Below are 23,969 nucleotides of genomic sequence, written 5' to 3' on the forward strand. Positions count from 1 at the left end.
TCGGCCCTACTCTGTGAGTGACGGTGGGAGCTCCTCAACCCTCTGATGGGCCCTACCCTGTGCGTGACGGGGGGGAGCTCCCAACCCCCTGATGGGCCCTGCTCTGTGCGTGACACGGTACGGAGCCCTAACCCCCCTGATGGGCCCTGCTCTGTGTGTGACAGGGGCAGCATCCCAACCCCTTGATGGACCCTGCTCTGTGCGTGATGGGGGGTGGCACCACAACCTCCCCATCAACCCTGCCTTGAGTGTGACAGGGGGCGGTGCCCCAACCCCCCAATTGGCCCTATCCTGAGTGTGACTGAGGGTGGCATCACAACCTCCCAATCCGCCCTGCTCTGTGCATGACAGGGGGCGGCGCCCCAACTCCCCAATCGGCCCTGCTCTGAGCCCGACCAGGGGCTGCACCTAGGGATTGGGCCTTCCCTCTGCCACCCGGGAGCAGGCCTAAGCCAGCAGGTCGTTATCTCCTGAGGGGCCCCAGACTGCGAGAGGGCACAGGCCGGGCTGAGAGATCCCCCCTCCCCCCCGAGTGCACAAATTTTTGTGCACCTGGCCTCTAATATATATATAAAAGCCTAAGAGACTGTTTGACCATTTGACTGGTAGTTATGACATGCACTGACCACCAGGGGGCAGATGCTCAATGCACAGGCATGGAAACTTGAAACAGACTGATGAGTCTCAGAGGGAAGGGGGAGGGGGAGCGGAAAGAGATTAATCAAAGATTTTATATGCATACTAGAGGCCCACTGTGCAGATTCATGCAACAGTGGGGTCCCTTGGCCTGGCCTGTGGGGACTGGGCTGAAACTGGCTCTCCAACATCCTCTGAGGGGTCTCGGATTGCAAGAGGGCACAGGCCAGGCGTAGGGATCCCATAGGTACATGAATCCATGCACCAGGCCTCAGTATGTCTATAAGGAAAGTCATAGGGTATAGTGATTTATATAAAAGTAGGACTATTTAACTTCAATTCTTAGATATGCAAGTTTTTGCTTTTAAAGTTTTTCATCCCCGGATGTAGCTAGAAAAAGATGAAAATAGCTCATGCATGGTTCCTTTTTAATTCTAGATAGTTATTGGTAGGTCTACATCTTAGTTAAAATTCAGATTGTAAGAGAGACTATGGTAAACGATTCACAGAAGTTTTTGTTTTGAAATAACATGAGCTAACTCTCTATAACCAAAATATATGTATTGAATTAAAATTTAATATGCTTTTATTGTGAGAATTCTCCAGTTTCACAAGCCAATGACACTCTATATTAGGAATATAAGGTGTGATGATTCAAGAAGTAACTTATAGCTAAAATAGTAACTAGGCAAGATAAATTTGTTGTGAAATCATTTGGAAAATTAGTTAATTCACCATAATTACTGGGGATAGTTTTGCCTTGCCTTACTCAGTTAAGTTCTGCACACTTGTCCCTTTTCCTTGTTGTTCTATTGGGAATCCCTTGGGCAACCAAACATTCATATCCTAGGAACACAGCTAACTGACTACAGTATTAACCCCTAGAGTGCCGGGGAGCACGCTAGCGCTCTACCTGTCTTTCGCCAAAAGTGCTGGGAGTGCTTTATTTTAACATTATATGTTTTGTTCAAATTTTTTTTCTACTAGTATTTTGTAATACAATCAGCAAACAATATATGTCAAAGATGAAAACAATGTAGTAAAGGTTTCCTTAATTTTTTGAATACATAACTTCATTTACTTGCGATTCATAATGTTTTTCCTAAACTGCTGTAAAATCAGCAAAAATGCCTTGACAATTTTAGCATAGTTCCTAGGATATTGGTTGGCACTCAAAGGGTTAAAAACAGATCTCACTCTTACCTCAGCTTTGTGGGAACCTCTTCTTAGAATTACTTTTCCTTATTTTTCTGGCCAAAGATATAAAAATACACATTTCTAAATTTATACGATATATTTGTTACCTGCAGAAAACATATAAATATCATTTACTTTAAAAATGCTATGCTCATGCCCAGCTGGTGTGGCTCAGTGGTTGAGCTTTGACCTATGAGCCAGGAGGTCAAGATTGGATTCCTGGCACATGCCCAGGTTGCAGGGTTTATCCCTAGTGGGGGCTGTGCAAGAGGCAGCCAATCAATGATTCTCTCTCATCATTGATGTTTCTATTTCTTTCCCCCTCTCCCATCCTCTTTGAAATCAATTATATATATGCTAGAGGTCCGGTGCACGAAAATTCGTGCACTCGGGGGCAGAGATATGCCTCAGCCCAGCCTGCACTTTCTCGCAGTTCAGGACCCCTTGAGGGATGACTACATGCCAGCTTAGGCCCACTCCCCAGGGGATTGAGCCTAAGCTGATAGTCAGACATCCTTAGAACTACTGTGGAGGTGGGAAAGGCACCCACCACCGCCGCTGCACTGGCCAGCCATGAGCCAACTTCTGGCTGAACAGTGCTCCCCCTGTGGAAGTGCACTGACCACCAGGGGGCAGCTCCTGCATTGAGCATCTGCCCCCTGGTGGTCAGTGCACATCATAGTGACCGGTTGTTCCACTGTTAGGGTCAATTTGCATACTACCCTTTTATTATATAGGATATATATATATATTTAAAATGCTCTGTTCAAATACTGACAGTAAACAGGAAATAAAAAGGGCATCACAACTAATTCATTAGATGAAATAAATCAACACTTTATTATTTGTTCATTGACTGAAACTTGTCAAATATCTGTTTTGAAAAATTTCTTCTTAATTGATTACTAGCTAGGCTTTTATGTATCTCAAGCAGATAATAAAATGTTTTTTGTATATAAGAAACAAGATAGTTTATATAATGCATTTGTTTTATTTATTTCCATCAGCATCATTTGAAGACTTTCATTGCTGGTTAGAAAGGGCAGGGACATATGAGCTGCAATGTCACTTCCCTTAGTATTCCAAATCACAATAAGTTAGCCTTGTCTACAGCATAAACATATTGCATTTATTGAAGGTATCTTGATTCCATGAGTTTTGACTGAGATCAAATAAAAAAGGTATTAAGAATTTTTTATAGAAAGAAAACATCTAAAAACCATCTACTTGATTAAATAAAAACAAGAGAATATATAATGTTTAAAAGTCTGTTATCTACAATTAAATATACAAGGTTTGTAATCCTGACCCCTGAATTTACCAGCTATTTGACCTTATCTCCAAGTTACTTAATTTCTCTGGCCTTTATATCCTATCTTTAAAGTGCAGGATTGAGCCCTAAGGGGTTTGGCTCAGTGGATAGAGCATAGGCCTGCGGATTGAAGGATTCCAGGTTTGATTCCAGTCAAGGATACATGCCCGGGTTGTGGGCTCGATCCCCAGTAGGGGATGTGCAGGAGGCAGCCTGCACAATCAGTGATTCTTTGATGTTTTCTATCTCTTTCTCCCTCTCCCTTCCTCTCTGAAATCAATAAAAATATATTTTTAAAAAAATGTGGGATTGAAATAATGAAGGTAAAGTAATTAACACGTGATAAATATTAACAACAATCCTTCAGATATATCACTTCTATTCTCAACAACTTGCTCCTTTCTGGCTGTATTTCCTAACTCATAAGCAGCAGCCTATAATGTCTATAATGTCTTCCTTGTACCTTCCTAATGCAGCATGCTCTTCCAGGCCTGGTGAAAATTTGCCTCATTTGAGAAGCTTTTATTCTAATTAGTGCTACATTGTTGCATTTTCCTTAAGTCCATTTTCACATACTTGATTGAACTTTATGTTGTGCTATTTTTTAGTTTTATATTCTAATGACTTTTTATATATTTACTCTTTAATAGGACTGCTCATTCCTTAAAGTTAAATCCTATTACTTCATTAGCCTTTTCTTTCCTTGATGTCAGATGCAATGTTCTTCACACAAAATGCATTTAATAAAGACTTGGCCAAATAACTACACTCAAAGCCTGGAATTTACATTAGGGGAATATACAACATATGGATTTCACCCATTTATATATAATAATTTACAAATTGCATGTTTCTATAAGATTTATGGCTGTGATATCCTCCTCCTTAATTCTGTATGTAATTGAATAAGTTTAAACAATTTTTAAAAGAAAATATTTCTTAAAAAGAATTCTTTTGATAATTTTCAATGAACTTCTTCCTCAAAAGATAAATATAAAATTTTATTTTATTTCAATCTATTCTAAAGGTATTACAAACATAATAGTTTCATAAAATCCAGTATGCTATGAAGTGTGAACTCTATTAATTGTTCTCAGCACATATCAAACATCCATTTGCAAGTTTAGTCTTTTGGGATTAAAAAGTAAATAAGGATTCTTACAATAAGAAACCATGAAAGTTTAATGTAAGCCCACAGGGAAATAGAATTGAGATAGGAAGATTTTTAAATTAAATTTATTGAGATGGCATTGGTTAATAAAATTATTTAAGTTTCAAAATTATACTTCTATGATACACTATCTGTACATTGCATTGTGTTTATAGCTTCAGAGAGATATGCTGATGTCAGAGATAGGTATAATAAGATCTCATGGACAATAGCAGTATTCAGACCAAGATTTCACTGCTTTAAAACTTATTTGTTCCTTAAAAATACATTAGGACTGTTATATTTCAATTTTGACAGAGAAATTTGGATCCCACTGGAATTAAAGAGCAGAAAAACTTAATCTGTGTTAGCCCTGACCACTGGTTAATTTTATCTGAACATCTCTTGAAACCATTTTTGAATCTGTGTGTAGATGACCGACAATTTAAGATAAAATACTAGAATTTTTTACTGAAACCATTTAAAAGAAATGAATTGGGAAATTTAATTGGACCAAAATCAATGGAACCATATCTGTGTCACATTCCTCTGCTGTCTGTCTTGGGCACAGGTTTGCTCATTCCTGTCTTCATGGCTTTGTTCCTAATCTTTAAATAATAATTATGCTGTCAGTTTCATCCCTTTCCTAGTTCTTATAAAGCTGAATGTAATAGCTTTACAGCAATTGAACAGGGAATGGCCAGGCATGCTTTGATGAGAATTAGTGCTCTTTAAAAAGTAATATATGTTATACAGGACAGATTTTCCCTTTGAAAAGTTCTATCACTATGTACTTTTCTGCATACAAATGATTATTTTCTGCTTGGAGGAAGAAAGCATGCTCAGAGCACACTTTATTTGCTGTGGAAGACACAGCTCCTAATAGGGTGATGCTGACGCACTCCATGGCAAGGCCCCTCTGTCCATGTCAGTTCTAACTTCCACAGTGTCTGAAATGTCACGTCAAAGTCAGTGCTCAGGACTGTAACTGTGATCTGTGTTCCATCATTTCTTATTCCATTACATTCATTTATCTCTCAAATCTTAAATATGTCTTTGAACTATGCATTGAGAATAAAAAGAACCATGAGAAACTATATATGACTTCAGAGATCTCACTGTCTTTGGGGAGATAAACACAAATACTATAATACACTTGATTATAAAAAAAAAAAAACAGTTTATATGACCATTAAACAAATCGCATTGGACTTCCCTGTAAAATACATGTTCTCTAAAGAAGTTACCCTAGGAATAACTACTGGCACCCTGACCAGATTTGCAGTCTCCAGAACTCAAAATATCTCTAGGAGAGCCCAGCCGGCACGGCTCAGTGGTTGCACATCAACCTTTGAACCAGGAGGTCATGGTTCAATTCCTGGTCAGGGCACATGCCTGGGTTACAGGCTTGATCCCCAGTGTGGGGCATGCAGGGGGCAGCTATCAATGATTCTCTCTCATCCTTAATGTTTCTATGTCTCAACCTCTCCCTTCCTCTCTGAAATCAATTAAAAAAATATTAAAATATATATCTAGGAGTGAGCTAGACAAGAGATGTGGCTGAGTCACATCTGATCATTCCTCTTGTCCCTTTTCTTTTTTTAAAAATATATTTTATTGATTTTTTACAGAGAGGAAGAGAGAGGAATAGAGAGTTAGAATCATCGATAAGAGAGAAACATCAATCAGCTGCCTCTTGCACACCTCCCACTGGGGATGTGCCCACAACCAAGGTACCTGCCCTTGACAGGAATCAAACCTGGGACCTTTCAGTCCGCAGGCCGATGCTCTATCCACTGAGACAAACCGGTTAGGGTTTATCTCTTTTCTTTATACAAGATTCAACCTCCAAGGAGCAAGAAGGTCATTGGAGAGCTCTGGTTTGGTCATTTCTCCGGCTGGGACCACTACAGGGTAGGTGGAACAGGTGAATAAGACAGGCCATTCTGGAGCTACAGTAATGTCAAAACCAGAGAGAAGCACCCAGATACTTCCCTAGGGGGTAGGGATCCTTTCCCTGCAGACTTCAGCCCACCGCCAGCAAGGACATGTGGCCTGCCAGCACCCATGTGCATGAGCTTGGAAGAGGATCTGCCTGATGGAGTTCTGACATGATCAAAGCCTGTGAGAGACCCACATAGAGGCAACCCGCTGGGTTAAACCTGGATTCCTGACCCACAAAAACTGATAAAATCAATGTTCATGGCATTTTTGTAAACTAAAAAATATACTAGAATATCTGTGCCCAGGAATCAAAGAATAGAATGGAATCACATGGTTAAAACACTATGTATTTCCACCAGTGTTCTACAATTATATCCTGTCAGACACAATTGCCATCCTGCAATTCCACTTAGTAATTCACCTAAGAAGGTTTTGCATCTTGGCCCTGTAACATTTGGGTCAGTCAATATAGAAGACTTGGTGCTTACATATGAAATTTTTTAAATTATGGTAAGATATATATATATATATATATATATATATATATATATATAATCACAAAGTATACCATTTTAACCATTTTAAGTACACAGTTCAGTGGCATCAAGTACTTTCTCAATGTTGTACAACAATTACTATCATCCATCTCCTGAACTGTCTTTATCTTCCCAAACTGAAACTCCATACCCATTAAACAATAATGCTCTATGCATCCCTTCCCCCTGCCCCATTTATCAACATTTCCTTTTGCAAAATTTATGAATTTGAAAACTCTAGGTACTTCAGACAATCAGATTCATACAATATCTGTCCTTTCATGTCTGTCTTATTTCACTTATAAAATGTCTTCAAAGTTCATCCATGTTCTAGCATGTCTGTATTTGTGAGTGTGTATGTCTGTTGTTGGAGCTATAAGACTGTTCTCACAACAATCATAACACAAAACACAAAATATTTTTCTAACCCTTGATTAAAATTAGACTCAATTGTCCTGTTACTTATGTTAGCTACTTATTTCAGGGAATACTTTTTCTCTCTATTCCTAAAAGGAAGTCATAAAATTAAATAAGGTGTCCCCCCCCTCCCCAATTTCTTATTTTTAAATTACGATCCATAGATTTCCTAATGTGAAACAACCCAATTCCTTTCTTTTTCCTGTAAGGTAGTAATTCATCTTCCAATACAAAAGAGACCTGAGTTGGGAGCCGATGGTGGTTGAGCATCCTTCTGAGCATTCCATCTGGACACATTTCTTTCTTTTGTCATAAATGAAAACAAATTATGAAAGCCTTGGGCCAAATTTTAGTTTTCAAACTTTATCATTTCTACTCTTCCACCTGCATAATAGCTCATCTTCGGCTATTTATTGCAACAGTATCTTATGGAAACATAACTGCATTTGTTATTAACTTGAAGTGTTTCCTGAGTGTCTTCACCAACATTTCTATCTGCCTTGGGAATGGTTATGTACAATTTGTGGACATTCAGCTGTCATGACAGAATGATGGATCCTTCAAGCCCTGAAATCTGGCTTCATGAATTTGTCTGGACAGGCTGAAATCACTTGTCTCTTCACATTCATACAAATGAAGATGAGAGAAAGAAATTTCCTTCCATACTCAGTTCTCCTGAGTGTTATCCAGATGGTATGATCAGTATCAGGCCAAAGATCTAATATCTTTCAAGTTCATTTTGTTCTCATTTTAATGATTAACAACAGTAAATACGAAGCTATTTATAGTCAACCTTCCAATACACTTCTGTTGCTAACCCTTAAAAATACAAGCTCAGAGAAAATATTCTGATTACTGCTAAGATGAAAAAGTAAAATACTTATTTCTCTATCACTGGGCTAGATTTGTTATTTTTCTTCCTTTATTCTCCCATGTAAGTCATAATGAATTTTAAGATCTATGAGCTTCTCCCGAACTCCGAAAGCTATTTTTGATCATTCTGGATCCCAGTAGAAGTTATGAGATTTATAGCTTTGTCCTCGGAGAAGACATACCTGAATTGAAATCTTGACTTCATCCTTTATCAGCGGTGTGACTGGTGAAGTTACTTAATCTCTCTCATCTCATTTTCTTCACCTGAAAAATGAGGATACTTTCAGAGTCTTTCCAGTAAAGTTGTTAGAAAGATTTCATGTAACTTGCATTAGCTGTGCATATTCATATGTTGAATGCTCAACAAATCTTAGCTGTCAACAGCATCATGATCATCATTATCATCAGTATTACTGTCACTAATCCTTAAATTCTGTCTATACCACTTAATATCCCTGCAAAATTTAGTTATATATACATCTATGTATGATATCTTTAAATAGTTTGTAATTCCTTGATAGCAATAACTGAATTCTTGTATTTGTTACATGACTGGTATTAGTATCAGAAAATTAGTTATTATTGTTGCTATGACAAATTACCACCAATTTAGTGACTTAAAACAACCTTTTTTTTTGTTTGTTTCTAGCATACAATGGGAGGTCATAAATTCAAAGTAGGTTTCACTGGGCTGAAACTCGGGTGTCAGCATGGCCACACTGCCTCCAAGGCTCACATCGTCTTATCTTTTCTGCAGTCATGTCTCCATCTGGCCTTCTCTTATAAGAACACTTGTGATTACATCTAGGGAGCCCACAGATAGTCTAGAATAATCTTAGCTCAAAATACTTAATCCATTTATACATTCAAAGCCCCTTTTAATATAAATTAATATTCCCAGTTTCCAGAAATTATGATACAGATGTCTTTGGGGATCAATGCTCATCCTACAAATATCTACCCCCTGGTCCACAAAGATTCATGGCCCACCACATACAAAATGCATTCATTCTATTCCAATAATCCCCAAAGTCTCAAATATTTACAAAATCAACATAAAGTCCTAAATCTCACCTAAATACCATGACTCCAAAAGTCCCCAAATCATTAGTGAAATCTAAATCATGTATGAGTAAGACTCTGGGTATAATTCACCCTGGGGCAAAGTCTATTTCCATCTATGAACATGTAAAGATAGAAAACAATTTGTGTTATAAGCTTTCAAGTTATAATGATGGGACAGGCATAGGATAACAATATAATATTCCCACTCCAAAGGAGATAAAATGGAAGACAAGATTCACTGATTCTCCAACATTTTGAAATCTAAATGGCGAAGTCCATTAGGATTCAAAGCCTGGGAGCAATCCTCTGTGGTTTGCAGCTCCACCCTTGGACCCATGGCTCCACATTCTGTGCCCAAGGCTCCAACCTCTGGGCTGAAATTTCTTCCCTCTGCAGTTCACAGTCATATTCCCGTTGTCTTAAAGGGTAGCATATATTTACTGCTGAGTAGATTCATCAGCATTTTTCCTGCTGGTAGAATTTTAGTGGTTAATACTCACCTGAGGATATTTTTTCCATTGCGGGAGCTGGGGCGGAGGCGGGAGAGACTCCTGTCAGTCTCTTCCCTATCTATGAGACTGTTTCTACCTTGTTAAGTTTATTTTGTTCATTAGATTCCACATCTGAGTGAAATCGCATGGTACTTGCCTTTCTCCGACTGGCTTACTTCGCTCAGCATGATGTTCTCCCGGCAAAATAGTGTCCCATGGTTCTGGGGAACATGCACCAGTATTAATGGAAGAGTTAAACTTGCAGGAATTATTATCTTTACCAAAATGGAAAGCATATACTTCTGAATATTTTTTTCAACTCCTACCTTGTGCCTTATATTATAAGCCAGAGAAGAAAAAATTGTTTAAACATGTCCAATTTAAAATATATTGTAGACTAATCAACCCCAGGAAAAGCATTTTGCTTAGCTTTTCTATTTAGCAGTTCCTTTCCAGTATCTGTTCATATTAGCCATGACTACTCTGGAAAATATTTGGGAAATTTAAATACATAGTTTATTGTTTTCTTGGAAACTTGGGACCACCTTTTCATAATTTTCATGCTGTCATCCCTTCCCCTCTTTCTTTATAATTTTTCCAATCTTATTTTGCTTGTCTAGACTTATGTTTGCATGTAAACATTGTAAGCAATTATATGTTAAAATGACAAGTCTACTATTTGCATTATAGACTTCAGAGGAATTCTATCTATTCAAAATGCCATTTGAAGGGAATGTAATTGGCTTACTTTTGTGACTTTGCCTTTCCAATGCTTTAAAAATATACCTTTCATTTTATGTTGCCCTTTACTCAACTAAGCCTAGTTAATAAGGAAGTTTAAGCAAACCCCAAACATGCCCAAGTTTTATTCCATAACTGTCAAAGTTACCTATCAAATGCCATGTCATCACATTTTGGCATATCATTATTTTAATAGACATAACGCATTTTATATGGAAATGCCAAAGGAAAGCTTTTTGCTTTTTTCTTTTACTCTTGCAAGTGAATGATAAACACAAAGAAAATGCCTATTGATATTCTTTTCTACATTTGGTGCTGAAATTTTTAAAGTTAAATGAATACAAAAAGGTCAACCAAGATAAGAAAGCACTAAACAATTCTTAAAAAAAATAACTTTTCTGAATAATTTTTAAAAAGTATATTTTATCAACTATGAGGTACCATGTTTATACCATGAACATTAGACAACAGTACAATTATAATGCTAATTGCTAGACAATGAAGTAAATGAACCCATTAAGATACTTTTCAAAATTGAGATAGTTTTAGACATAATAAATAAATAACATCTATATTCTTATAACAACCCTTTCTGAAGAAGTGAAATCTAAATTTTACAGTTGAGGAGTCTGAGTTTCAAAAAGATTGCTATTTACCCAAAGATATAGACCTAGCCATTAACTAATAGAGGATTTAATCCCTAATCTACTACTGAAGTTCTTACATACCTTTTTATTTACTTTTCATTTGTACTTTATAGCTAACATTTTCAATCACATACAAAGTAAACAAAATACACCCAGGTGGCCCTCACCCAGTTTTGGCAACCTTCATTATTCTACCACTCATTTCCCTATATTTTTAGCCACTTACCATCTTCTCCATTTGATTATGTTTAAAATGTTCTATGTTAAGAAGATAAAAACATGCCTATTCATAAGTTAGTGTGAATAGTAATTTTGGATTTCATTTAGGGTATACCTGGGAAAGTATATTAAGGCATTTGATACCTCGTGGACCCCAGGGAAGTCCCAGCAATATTGGTGAGTGAGGCTTATCATAGGGTGGCATAGCACCAGGATAGCAAGGCAGATCTTTCTTGGTAGACATCAATTGTTTCATATAGTTTATTCTGGAGAGATCATATTCTCAGTAGAGGTCAATCTGAGAATACAGGTTACATTTATTTATACAATGTAATTATATACCCCTAATCTGCACATCTAAATTATCCCTGTAAGGCAAGCATGTTAAACTCAAAGGCTAACTAACATGGGCCAAATAAACAAGTTTAAGTTTATGTGGCACCCCCCCCCCCCAAAAAAAAAAAAGCTTCAATTTCCATAGAAATGTAAGTTTATTTCAATAGAGACATGCTGAATACAAATAGCTGAAATAATCATTAACATAAAATAGAACATTTTAATAAAAATTGATATTTTTTCTTGAACATTAATTTACCAAATTACTGAATACCTGCACAAATTAATAACTGTAACTCAAATAAACCTATTTTTCTTGTTCTCTGAAAGCGAAATGTTTCCTGTTGTTCACACCAAACAAGTCAGTCCAAGACTAATGACGTGGCAATAGGCTGCTAAAATATTTGCTGCTAGTATTAGTGGAGAGAAATGGTGTGCCTGCGCGTAAGGCGTGTAAGGGAAATGAATGCAACAGATTATAGTAATCAGTCATTAGTGAAGGTTGTAGTTTGTCATTAATAATTATGTATAACAGGATATTATAAAAATTAAGTTACAAAATTGTTATTAAAATGTATCTTACATACTGTTATATTCATTGTGTGCAATATGGGGCCAGTGGGCCGCATATTAGCAGATTTTTCCCTAGATGCTTGCTGTAGGGCTTCTGATGAAAACAAATAGCATTGTAAGTGATTGGAAAGGCCAATTTTCTTAACCGAAAGCCAAGCTGATGAAAAAGAACCTCATTTCAAATGATGTTTTGTTGCCTGCCCAGAATTTCCAATGTTCATTTTTAATGCACCTGCATTTTCATATCTTGCATTCATAATTGACTACTTTCATCAAAATCAGCTGACTCAGGAACAACTGAGAACTCAGTATGTCTGAATGCTTCTGCAAGCCCTAAATATAAATTTAAACACAAAAAAGTGCCTGCCCTAATAAGTCTGACCTAACTCTTCTACAGTTTAAAGATCCAATTCTTGGGCTATTTTTTATTAAAGACTATATTCTTAGAATTTTAAGAATAATACACTTATCTTTCTTGACACATTATCCTATGGCCATTCTTACACAGACAGTAAATGCATAATTTTTTGATTGATTGTATTAAATGAGATATACTTAGTAAATTTCTTAAAGTATTAATGGAATATTTTAATAAAGATAATATAATATTTTACCATATGTAAAAATGCACTAGCATTACTTAGCCCCTCGTATGATTCAATGACTATGCTATACTCTCCCTAATCATAGCTGCTATCATTATATATTCCTGTTCACAGCTGGTTATCACATGGCCTGCTAAGTTACCATACAGCCTGATTTTATCTGTGGTAAGCTAAAGAGAGTATAATGAGGAGGGGGCAAGATGAGTTCGTTTCATAAGGAACTACCATTCTTTCTTTTTCTTCTCTATCATATTTGCATGTTCATGTTACATATAGTGTATACTGGGTGGTTCAGAGCAGGGTACTGAGATCAAAGAAGGAGAAGAAGGACTTATGCCATTAGTAAAAATACTGCATGGACATATGAATACGCCCCCTTCCCTAAGGTCAATCTTTCTGATATTAAACTCCCCTCATGCTTTGCTCAGCCACTAAGGTTATATTTATAAATAGACTATAGGCATTCCATAACTAAGGGAAATGCAACACATTAAGAGAACATGCACTTACCAGTCACCCTCAGAAATACAAACTTTTACTACCACTGTGTTTTGTGATGCTATTTATCCACACAGAATTCCATAAAAATTCCATACCCTGAATAAGGAAAAAGTTAAACTGAATTCTGAATTCAATATATCACCATTTTTATCCTTTGAAATAAAAGTTTAGCAGATTTTTCCCTAGTTAAAAAAAAAAAAAAAAGGTTATTGGTTTCCTTAGAATATTCGCAAAAAAATAATGCTATATAATAAAAGGCTAATTTGCAAATTGTTCCCTCATGAATTCAACCCACCAGGAGTTTGACCGCTTGCTATGACATGTGCTGACCACCAGGGGGCAGTAAAGAATGAAGGAAGTCCCCGGCTGGCGGCTGGCAGCCTGGGGAAGGAAGGCCCTGAACGGCCCTGATCACAGACCAGGCCTAGAAACCCTACCTGTGCACAAATTTCATGTACCAGGCCTCTAGTAATTTATAAGTGTTGGTACAGGATCTGATAAGTAAAAATGGGATCATTTGTGTAAGTGCAGCTACCTAATAAATGGCTCAGTTTTGGAAAGTGTTTGCAGCTATAGGTGATATCACACCCTCTCCCCACCATACCTTTATTATGGAGGCCTTAAAGGGTTTGATTTAGCTCAGAGGTTAAACAAGATTGCATTTAAATTATGGATTTATCAATCCATTGTGTCCCCTTGGGTAAAGTCTATAAACTTTTCTGACTTACCTTCTTAACTAAAAGTTGTTGAAAGAATTGACTCATATAATATGCGTCAGACTCCAAGCACAGTATTTCAAATAACTTCTTTGGAGTGTTGGCCTAGCTGACAATGACATTCTGTTTGAGACTGTCACCCCATGGGAAAAGGATCATGAAAGCTATGACCCTATGCCCATAGCCACAGATCCTGAGATGATTATATGGCTGGTGGAAAATGGCTCAAGACTCCTAGAAATTTGTAAGAGAACCAGAGACACTTGTGAAAGAGAGAAGATATAAATTATAATGCCATCTTAGGAAGAAGTAAATAAAGTAAAAACAATCATACAAATGAACAAAAACCTAAAAGGAGCTAGAATAAAACAATTCAAAGAGAAAAACAGAATAAAAGGGAGAAAACATTGGCCAGAGCATCTCCAGCTTCTGGTTTTAGTATAATCTGAACTGACTGCTGTTCTTGGGCTCCAAAGATATGGTAGTGTCTCACAATGAAATCCCTGGTTTAAAGCAAATGCTTACAACATGATTAATACTCAATAAATATCAGTAAATATCAATACAAGTACTAACAAATGCTTTGACAAATATTTGATGCTATGGAATAGATGTACATAGAATGCATACATGTAAATGTGAAATTATGATTAAAAGATCAACGAGCTAAAATTTAACTCCCTTTTTAATAACAAAATATTGTTAAAAGCCAGACACATAAAACTTATTTTTTAAAAGAGAAAATGTAGACAAAAAGAGAGGTTCTACAGAAATAACCTGATAGGATGTTCTGCTTATCTATATATATAAAAGCCTAAGCGACCATTAAGGCAGAATGACCAGAACGACCGGCGCTATGATGTGCACTGACCACCAGGGGGAAGATGCTCAATGCAGGAGCTGCCCCCTGGTGGTCAGGGTGCTCCCACAGGAGGAGCGCAGCTCAGCCAAAAGCCAGGCTCACAGCTAGCGAGTGCAGCTGCCACAGTGGGAGCCTCTCCCATCTCCACGGCAGCACCACCTAGTGGCAGCAGCAGGCACAGCAGGCCAGGGTGACTGTAAGCAGAGTGGTGCCCAGCCCCGATTCGGGCTACTCCCTGGTTACCTGCCACTTGGCACACTGCTACATCCCCCAAGGGGTCCTGGACTACAAGAGGAATGTCCGACTGCTGGCTTAGGCCTGATCACTGCAGGATGATCACTGCAGGATCGGACCTAGGCCAGCAGTCAGACATCCCCTGAAGGGTCCTGGACTGTGAGAGGGCACAGGCCAGGCTGAGGGATTCCCCCTGCCCCCACCCCCCACTACACGAATTTCATGCACCGGGCCTCTTGTAAATTCCTAATTGGACAAGTCATGTTGGGTAGTCACATGGCAGGAATGTAACTTCTTTAGTAACAAGTTTATCTTTGCCTTAATAAGCCCTGTCCACTGTTTTGTGCATCTATGTTATTATATCTTTGAAATGCCTGTTTTCTGAAATCACTGAACTACAAACCACCCTCAAGAGAGCATATAATCTCCATAACTATCCTCTCCTCGCTTTACCCATCTTCCTTACTTTCCCTCCATAACCTCAAATGCATAAAAGAAACTGCAAACTGTCATTCAGAAAAGCATTTTTCTCAGTCTGAGAGCTTGCTTCCAGGCATACCCTCTGCTTGGCTCAAATGAATTTTTTATAAAAATTCTCTATAGGTTTGGATATTCTTACTTCAACAAAAGATGTGGCAAAAAAAGAAATTATTAATAAAAAAAACCCACAAAAAACAAACAAACAGGTGTTAGGAATAAGAGGTAGGTTTCCTTAACCTCAGGCAAACTTTTCTAAAATGAAAGGTTTTCAATATGGACATTCGCAGAGTTTATTTAAATTTACAAAAAAATCACATATCTGCTCACATGCAAGATGGAAAATACCTGTGAGGTCAGTCACATAGTGTGCTCTTCAACTTTTGGGGGATGGTATTTTGAACTGTTGACATAGGTGGAGCCACTTGAAAATAGAGCCGTCCCAGAGGAACTACTTGCACATCTTACTCCTTACACTTTTGGAAAGTTTGAATGGGGCAAAATATCTTTGGACTGGGACAAACCAGCACTGGCTTACAATCAACTACTTATAAAGCTAAAAAATAAACAACTAAATAAATGAAAAACAACAGAAGACCTCCTGATCACAAGGACTCAAGATTATGAACATTATTTCTGAAGATAGAATCACTAACCAGCTCTGCATAACTAAAGAGTAAGTCAGCTTGTTGGTACCAATAGAAAATTTTTTTCTACTCATGTAATAATTTCCCTTCCTTTCCTCAAAACAAACAAAAACAAAACAAAAACAAACAAACAAAAAAACACACCCTTATCTTCACCTCATAATTGGGACACAGTATGGGTTTCTGCCTGAACCTGTGGACCCAAATTATAATTCTTTTGGATCCCAAATAAATGCTTTTGCCTCTTGTTTTGGCTTTTATTTTTGTTAACATGTTCTACCTTACTTGAAAGCATATTTGTCCATCAGATAACATAAATCAACACAGGTAAAACTGCCATCACAATGTCTGATTAGCAAGTATCGGATCATAGCAATACACCAACATTCGGTTTTGCTTTGGGAAGTATCTTTATAATTTGCCTACTCGAACAAGTATACTAGTATCTGACAAGTCAGTTAAAGATTTAGCCTTTTTGCTTCAGGAAGAATGTTTATAATTTTCCTTCTTGAACAAGTATACTAGTATCTGAGAAGTCATTTAAAGAGTTAGCCTTCAAAGATTCCTGTCTTTAGAGAAAAGAGCAAAACTTTCAGATAGGATTTCAAAGTGATTTTATATGAATACACAGCTTACTAAAAAAACAACTTTATTTTGGCAAATTGGGTTGAGAAAGGCAGATGTATACACATCCCTGTACTTCAAATGATGCCTTTCAAATTCTAAGGAAGTCTGTTTTATCAGTCCTGCAGTATTTGAAGCAAAATATGATTTTTAGGAAATAATTCCCTTTGTGAATGAGTTACTAAAAACTATCATTATTCTCCACTAAGATGGAACATCCACAATTTACTCTCTGAGGAAACTTCCTTGATCTTCTGTATTAGGCATAAGATATCTCTCTGCCTTTTCCCAGCAAACTATGCATGAGAAAATGAGCATGAGTTTTAGAGTCTTCTCAGATCTCAGCTTCCTTATTCATTTCTGTGTGATACTGACAGATCACTTAGTATATTCCTTTATTCCTAAAACATCTCTGTACATCTTGCACTATTTAAGGTAAAAGATAATCTAGATATTGCCAAAGGTAGATGTCTAGACTGCAATACACTATTCGGTTCTTAGAGCCAAGTCCTAGAATCAAAATAGGCATAGGCGAAGAGGAGAGCTCCTCAGAGAATTCTGAATGTCCTAACACAGTGCATCAATATTAATGAGCCTTCTGATTCTCATTAGGGGGAAAACAATTATGCAAATATTTGGTTGATTTATAAAGTTTCCTCAGGGATCTGTAAATTTTAATAGAATGTAAATCCATGAGAAATGAATCCTTGTTTGTTCACAAATAGAACCCAGATGCCAATAGTGTCTAGCACAGCCGTGGGCAAACTACGGCCCGCGGGCCGGATGCAGCCCGTTTGAAATGAATAAAACTAAAAAAAAAAATACTGTACCCTTTTATGTAATGATGTTTACTTTGAATTTATATTAGTTCACACAAACACTCTATCCATGCTTTTGTTCCGGCCCTCCGGTCCAGTTTAAGAACCCACTTCTTAAACTGGCCACCCTCGAGTCAAAAAGTTTGCCCACCCCTGGTCTAGCACATAGTTGGTGTTAAATTAAGAATTCTTGAGTGAATGAATACATTTTTAAAACTAAAATCTTCTTAGTGAATAAAATAAAACAAAATAAAAAGAGTGAAACTCCCTGTAATAGGAGGCTGCTACACTAATTTTCTAGACTTACAATATGCATGTTGAGAAGATATGTCCAAGCCTTTACTGTTATAGACAGAATTTTGGGTCTCTATGAGCCAAATTTGGCTGGTGATAAAGCTATAATTACCTCTGGAGACCATATATCTCATGTTTACTTAGGTTGAAGTCATCACTAGCACACATTATCAATCTGGGTAAGGCTTTGATATACATAAGAGGCAATAAGAAAATATTCGTTAGTGAGTTGATATTATAAAGCCAGAGACCTTAATGAAAGGAGACTCAAAAATGCCTCTATGTCTCCAAAAAAAAGTAATATCCCAAGTTATGCTGTTAGTATGATTCTTGAAAGAACCACATAGGTTTTAGGTAGAGTTATCTGAGCCTCTAGAACAGCCGTGGGCAGACTATGGCCCGCGGGCCGGATCCGGCCCATTTGAAATGAATAAAACTAAAAAAAAAAAAGACCGTACCCTTTTATGTAATGATGTTTACTTTGAATTTATATTAGTTCACACAAACACTCCATCCATGCTTTTGTTCTGGCTCTCCGGTCCAGTTTAAGAACCCATTGTAGCCCTCGAGTCAAAAAGTTTGCCCACCCCTGCTCTAGAACAAACATCCTCCACAGTTACTCATTGTAAGCCCCTACAACAGAAGATAGATTAACAAGAGAAGAGCATTCCAATTTATTTATTTAATTTAAATTTTATATGCTACTCAAGCCTTCATAGGAAAACGAAGACCTAGGCCAGAAGCTGGCAGAGTATGGCCACATACATTGGACGGTTGCTGTCAGGTTGCTGTGCACTGGCCCCAAACTGTTGTCAGTCTTTCTTCCAGGGATCCTTGAATAGTTCGATCAAATCTTTGAAGAGAGGAAGCTCATAAAGCCAATGGCTAACCTGTCCAATGAATGTTCAGCAGAGCTTGACTTTCCATCTGGTAATGCGTTAGCTCTGAATGCTTCTATGTGCAGAGAATCCTGAATAGATAACAACAGAAAAAGGCACTGGAACAGTGGGAATCAGCAATTTTGCACAGGAAGCTCTGGGAGATGCTGTTTACTGTAGTCTTCCCTGAAATTGGGATAAAACTGAACAAACAAAATGAGTTTGGTGCTTTGGAAAGTGTAAAAGTGGCTAGTGAACTTCATTGCCCTCTGTCAGGAGAAGTAAGTGAAATTGATGAAGCTCCTGCAGAAAATCCAGGACTTGTCAACAAAGCTTGCTATGAAGATGGTTGACTGATCAAGATGACACTGTCACCCTTCAGAACAAGATGAACTAATGAAACATATGAGAAATACATAAAATCTACTGAGGAGTGAAAATGGAACCCACCTAAATAAAGCAGCAAGAGACAACAACGACAAAAAGAAAATGAAGACCTAAAAAAGAGGTTGTACTTTGTTTCCATGCTCAGGTTGAGGGAGTATGGACAGCTGTGGAAAAATGTGATAGAATATAGAGTGTGAGTTAAGTGTATAACACTGGGGGAAACTTAGCAAGGCCTGTTTGTTCAGATTAATCTCACCGTCTCTATGTCTCCAGAAATAAGGATGCTCCTTTCCTTCAGGTATAGAGGGCCCTCTCACACTAGGGGCTTAGGGCTTGCTTCAGAGAAAGGCCAGAAAGTCATTCTATCATCTGTGGTTTCTCAAATTCCTTTAACTTAAATTACTCAAGATGGGAAGGTAGCATGTCCTGAATCTTCTCACCTACAATAACTAAATAGGCACTATTCTGGATATATATACACACCCACGTGTTTTATATATCATGCACTTATGGGGGTCTCTCAGCCCAGCCTGCATGCTCTCACAATCCAGGGACCCCTCAGGTAGAGTCCAGTCTCATGGCAGCATGGCTCTGTTTCCCTGGAGCCTGCGGGTGGGGGAGGGACCCAGAGGCCAGTCCGATGGCAGCATGGCTCCATTTCCACAGCTCCCTCCTGCTGCCATGCCATGGGCGGCCAGGATCCACAGGTCATTCCCACCACCGTGCTATGGGCAGCTGGGACCCAGGACTGACTCCTGCTGCGCTGGCCGGGATCCAGGCCCCTGGGACCCAGGACTGACTTCTGCTGTGCTGCCTGGACCCAGGACCAACTCCCAACATGTGCCGCTGGGACCCAGGACCGATTTCTGCCTCACTGGCTAGGACCCAGGCCACCTGGACCCAGGACTGACTCCCGCCGCCGGCCGCCAGGACTCAGGACTGACTCCCGCCGCAGGCCGCCAGAACTCAGGACTAACTTCTGTCGTGCCCACCGGGACTCTAGCTTGGTGTTCAGTCATCCAGACATTTTGGTTGTGACGGACCCTGGCTCGTTATATATTAGGTTATGTATTTCTATCTATTCTCATTTTTCATATATCATTGATGAAATAACCTACACTAGACTTAGAGATTAAGTAAATTTAGTGAAGGCAATTTAATAATTTGACATTCCTGGTATGAAATGGCTTGCTTTTATTCCAAGATACTGGCCAATTGCTTTGGAACTGCTTTGGATCTCAGCTAAAAGAATAACATCAAAGAAAAATTTCTAACAGTGAGAGAAATAAAAAAAAGCATTGAACATCTAAATATCAAAGAATCTCAAAATGTGGTTTTAGTACTTAGACTTTTTTTCTAAACAAGTTATCTTATTGGATCCTATTAAAATAGCAGCAATGTCTGCTGCAGCATGGGAATGAGACAACACACTGATGGATCACTGGACCTTTAAGGCCCAGATCCTAATTCAAGTTATTTAGTTTTCTGTGCCCAAAGCACATATTAAAAAAATAAAGATTTAAAAGTAGATTTATAAAGGGTGTGGTGCATTTCAGACATCAGAGAAAAATTTTATCCTGTAGGTAGTCAGAGTTATCCAATATACTTCAAGAACTGCTATATAGAAAATTACATCAGAATCTTAATTTCTTAAATGTGATTAATAATAGCATGAGTTTTCAGCTTTAAAAAGATTAAGGTAGCCCTAACCGGTTTGGCTCAGAGCATTGGCCTGCGGACGGGAAGGTCCCAGGTTCCATCCCAGTCAAGGGCATGTACCTTGGTTGCAGGCACGTCCCCAATAGGAGGTGTGCAGGAGGCAGCTGATGGATGTTTCTAAGTCTCTATCCCTCTCCCTTCCCCTCTGTAAAAAAATCAATAAAATATATTTTAAAAAATTTTAAAAATATTAAGGTAGAAAGAACAGAAATTTCTTAAGATGAAAAATCACAATTTTGAATCATGTAAGTTGGAAAATTTGACATGCTGAATTTCAAAGAGATAAAGAAAAAGAATTGCAGCTAACCAAAGCTACCTCAGAGAAGGCAGATATCTGCATGTGGCCTTGCATAGTCAGCCTTTAGAAAGTTTTATCTTTGGGCCCAAAATATTAAGTAGGTATGTCCTGGAGAGGAATAAAATGGTGGTGTGGCTTAGCACAATACCACAAGCTGAAAAAGGATACAGAATTCCCCATATCTGTCAACTCAGTATGAGATGATAGGATGATGTATTCCTCTCTCTCTCTCTGTGAGACCCCCGAAGAGGGACCCTCACTCTGTCCCACAGATTGACGGCGACCCCAATCAACCACAGGAGACGTCACTTGATGCAATCAGCAAGAGGCTTTATTGATCAATTCTAGAATTGGCTCCCAGCCTCTATCCAGCGCAGCGGTGAGGCAAGAGAGCGTGAGGAGAACAAAGGTTATACAGGGCTAGCTATTTGGGGTGGGCTTTAGGGGTGACGTGAGTTACAGAGATTGGTCAGGGTTTTACAGCATAAGGGTCAGGAAGTGACCATCACATTCTGAAGGTTGGAGCCGTCCTCCACTATAGCCTTATTAGGACCTTAGCTACATTTCTGGAGCTTCATTGGTCCACTCAGGTGGGTGGTTGGGAGAGTTAGGACAATACCAGCATTCTTGTGGTCACTCTCAGGGGTGGGGGGGCGGCTTGGGCTGAGGGCCCAGCCTTGCAAGACAAGATAGAGGAGAGGGAGAAGAGTATGTCTCTGTTTCGTCCTTGAAGAGGGAGGGGGGTGTATTTCTGCTCAGTTCTTTCAAGTTCCGTTCTGTCCCTTCATCTCCACCCTCAAAATAAGACCAGTTCAAGCACAGGCAAGCTTAATAGATTTAGAATATTAAGAATGAGGCACATGTTAATTTATCTCACCTCTTCTGTAATCAGATCAAACACTGAATATTGGATTCCGTTTTGAAGCTCTCATCTTGGTGAAAATCACCAAAGTGGAGTTCAGACCAGAGCATTCAGAGCGATTAGAGTATGTGCATACTATGTCATTTGAGAAATAGCTGAAGGAACTGAGGAAGAGGAAGAGAAGAACACAGATGTTTGGCTGCCCATATCTGTCCTAAAACATGGTATTAGACTTACCATAAGTCAAGCTAGAGTGAAACTTCGACTAGTTATAACAGAGAAGCAGAATTTGCCTTGATGTAAGAAAGAATTTTAAAATAATTAGAATTGTTCAATGATGAAATAGTGTACCTCTAGCAATGATTTCCCAGTAATTGGAAAATGGTAGGTTACGGTTAGGAAGAACAATTGGAGGAGATTTTGCAGAGCAGTGTTTCTTAAATTTAATGTGTCCAAAAATCACCTGGGATCTTGTTAAGATGCACATCCTGATTATATAGTAGAGAAAGGAAGAGATTGATTTGCATTTCTAAAAAGCCCCATTTTGTGCTAATATTGCCTGAAATGGACCATGCTTAGAATACAGTGTTGAAGAGGGATTGCAAGAACTCCTTGAAATTGTACTATATCCTGATAGGCACACCATGCCTACTTAAAAAACTAGGTTGGGAATTTTCTCCCCCATCCCACTTTGATAATATAAAAAGGTAAAAATTTTTTCATGGAATATTCAAGAACAAGTGAGATTACATTGCCTAATGGGAGAAAATCTTCATTACATTATATGTTACCACATGCACTACATTGTTTTTGCCTTCTATATTGAAGTTCTGAAACCAAAAGCTATTCATATGATATTTACTGGTGCCTTTTAGTAAATCCTCACATTTTGTATCACTGTTCCTTGATTTTCATTAATACTGTTGGAAGAGAAAGTATTTACTAAGATGTTTACATCAAGGTCATGCTTAACTGTTATGGATTTCCATAAATTGCATGGGACGATTTGTTAACCTAAAAACAAAAGGCCAAAGTGCAAGACAAGTGTTTATGTGAGGTAAAAAAAGAAGTGCAATTCTGGGAAGCACTGATTCGGACAGAAAACCATATAGTGTATCCATTAGGAGGTGAAAGCAAAGGGTATTTATGAGAAAGGGAAGGGGGAAATTATATGAATAGAAGTAAGGGGTTTCTATAGAAGTAAATAACCCAAGTCATTTTTTAGCTGTATATGATGGTGTTCATTCTAAAAAAAATGCCTTTGATTTTTAGTCTTGAAATTATTATATCAGTTTTCCTCTTAACCCAGTTTAAATACTCCATAGGTTTGAGAAGGAAGATGTGCAAGACATTTCCAAGACATAACACTCGGCAACTTTCCTGTCTCACTCTGAAACTTCAAATTATATTTAACAAAAATTCATTATTTCTATAGTTCTAGTTTCAACTCATATTTCATTCTTTTTAATATTAAAACTAATAACTCTAGTCATTTTTAACAAACTATTCAGGACTAATAAGTTCTAACAGGCTGAAGGGGTAGGATAAGAAAAATTAGAAAGTTTCTAATTTTTTAACAGAAATCCCCAAGATATGTACTAATTAAGGAAAAGCCAGGGAGAAAATATAATTGGCCTGTTTTAGTCTGCAAGGCATATCATGATCACTTCAATTTGGAGCAAGGAACTCTTCTCCAAGCTTTGACAGAAACCCTTTTCTAGTTTGTCAGATGAAACAGAGGATATTTTACTTAGAAGAATTTAGGTTGAGAGACTTGATTCACCCTATTTGGGGAAATAAAATCATATATCCTTTGGGTTCAGGTGTCAATCAGTGAGAAAAAAAAAACAATTCTAATAAAGAAATGGGTTCTTCTGATTTCATCTATCTTTCTGCCTGCTTTAGGATGA

Source organism: Myotis nattereri (assembly GCF_964212035.1).
Source record: "Myotis nattereri genome assembly, chromosome: 9".
Classification (NCBI taxonomy): domain Eukaryota; kingdom Metazoa; phylum Chordata; class Mammalia; order Chiroptera; family Vespertilionidae; genus Myotis; species Myotis nattereri.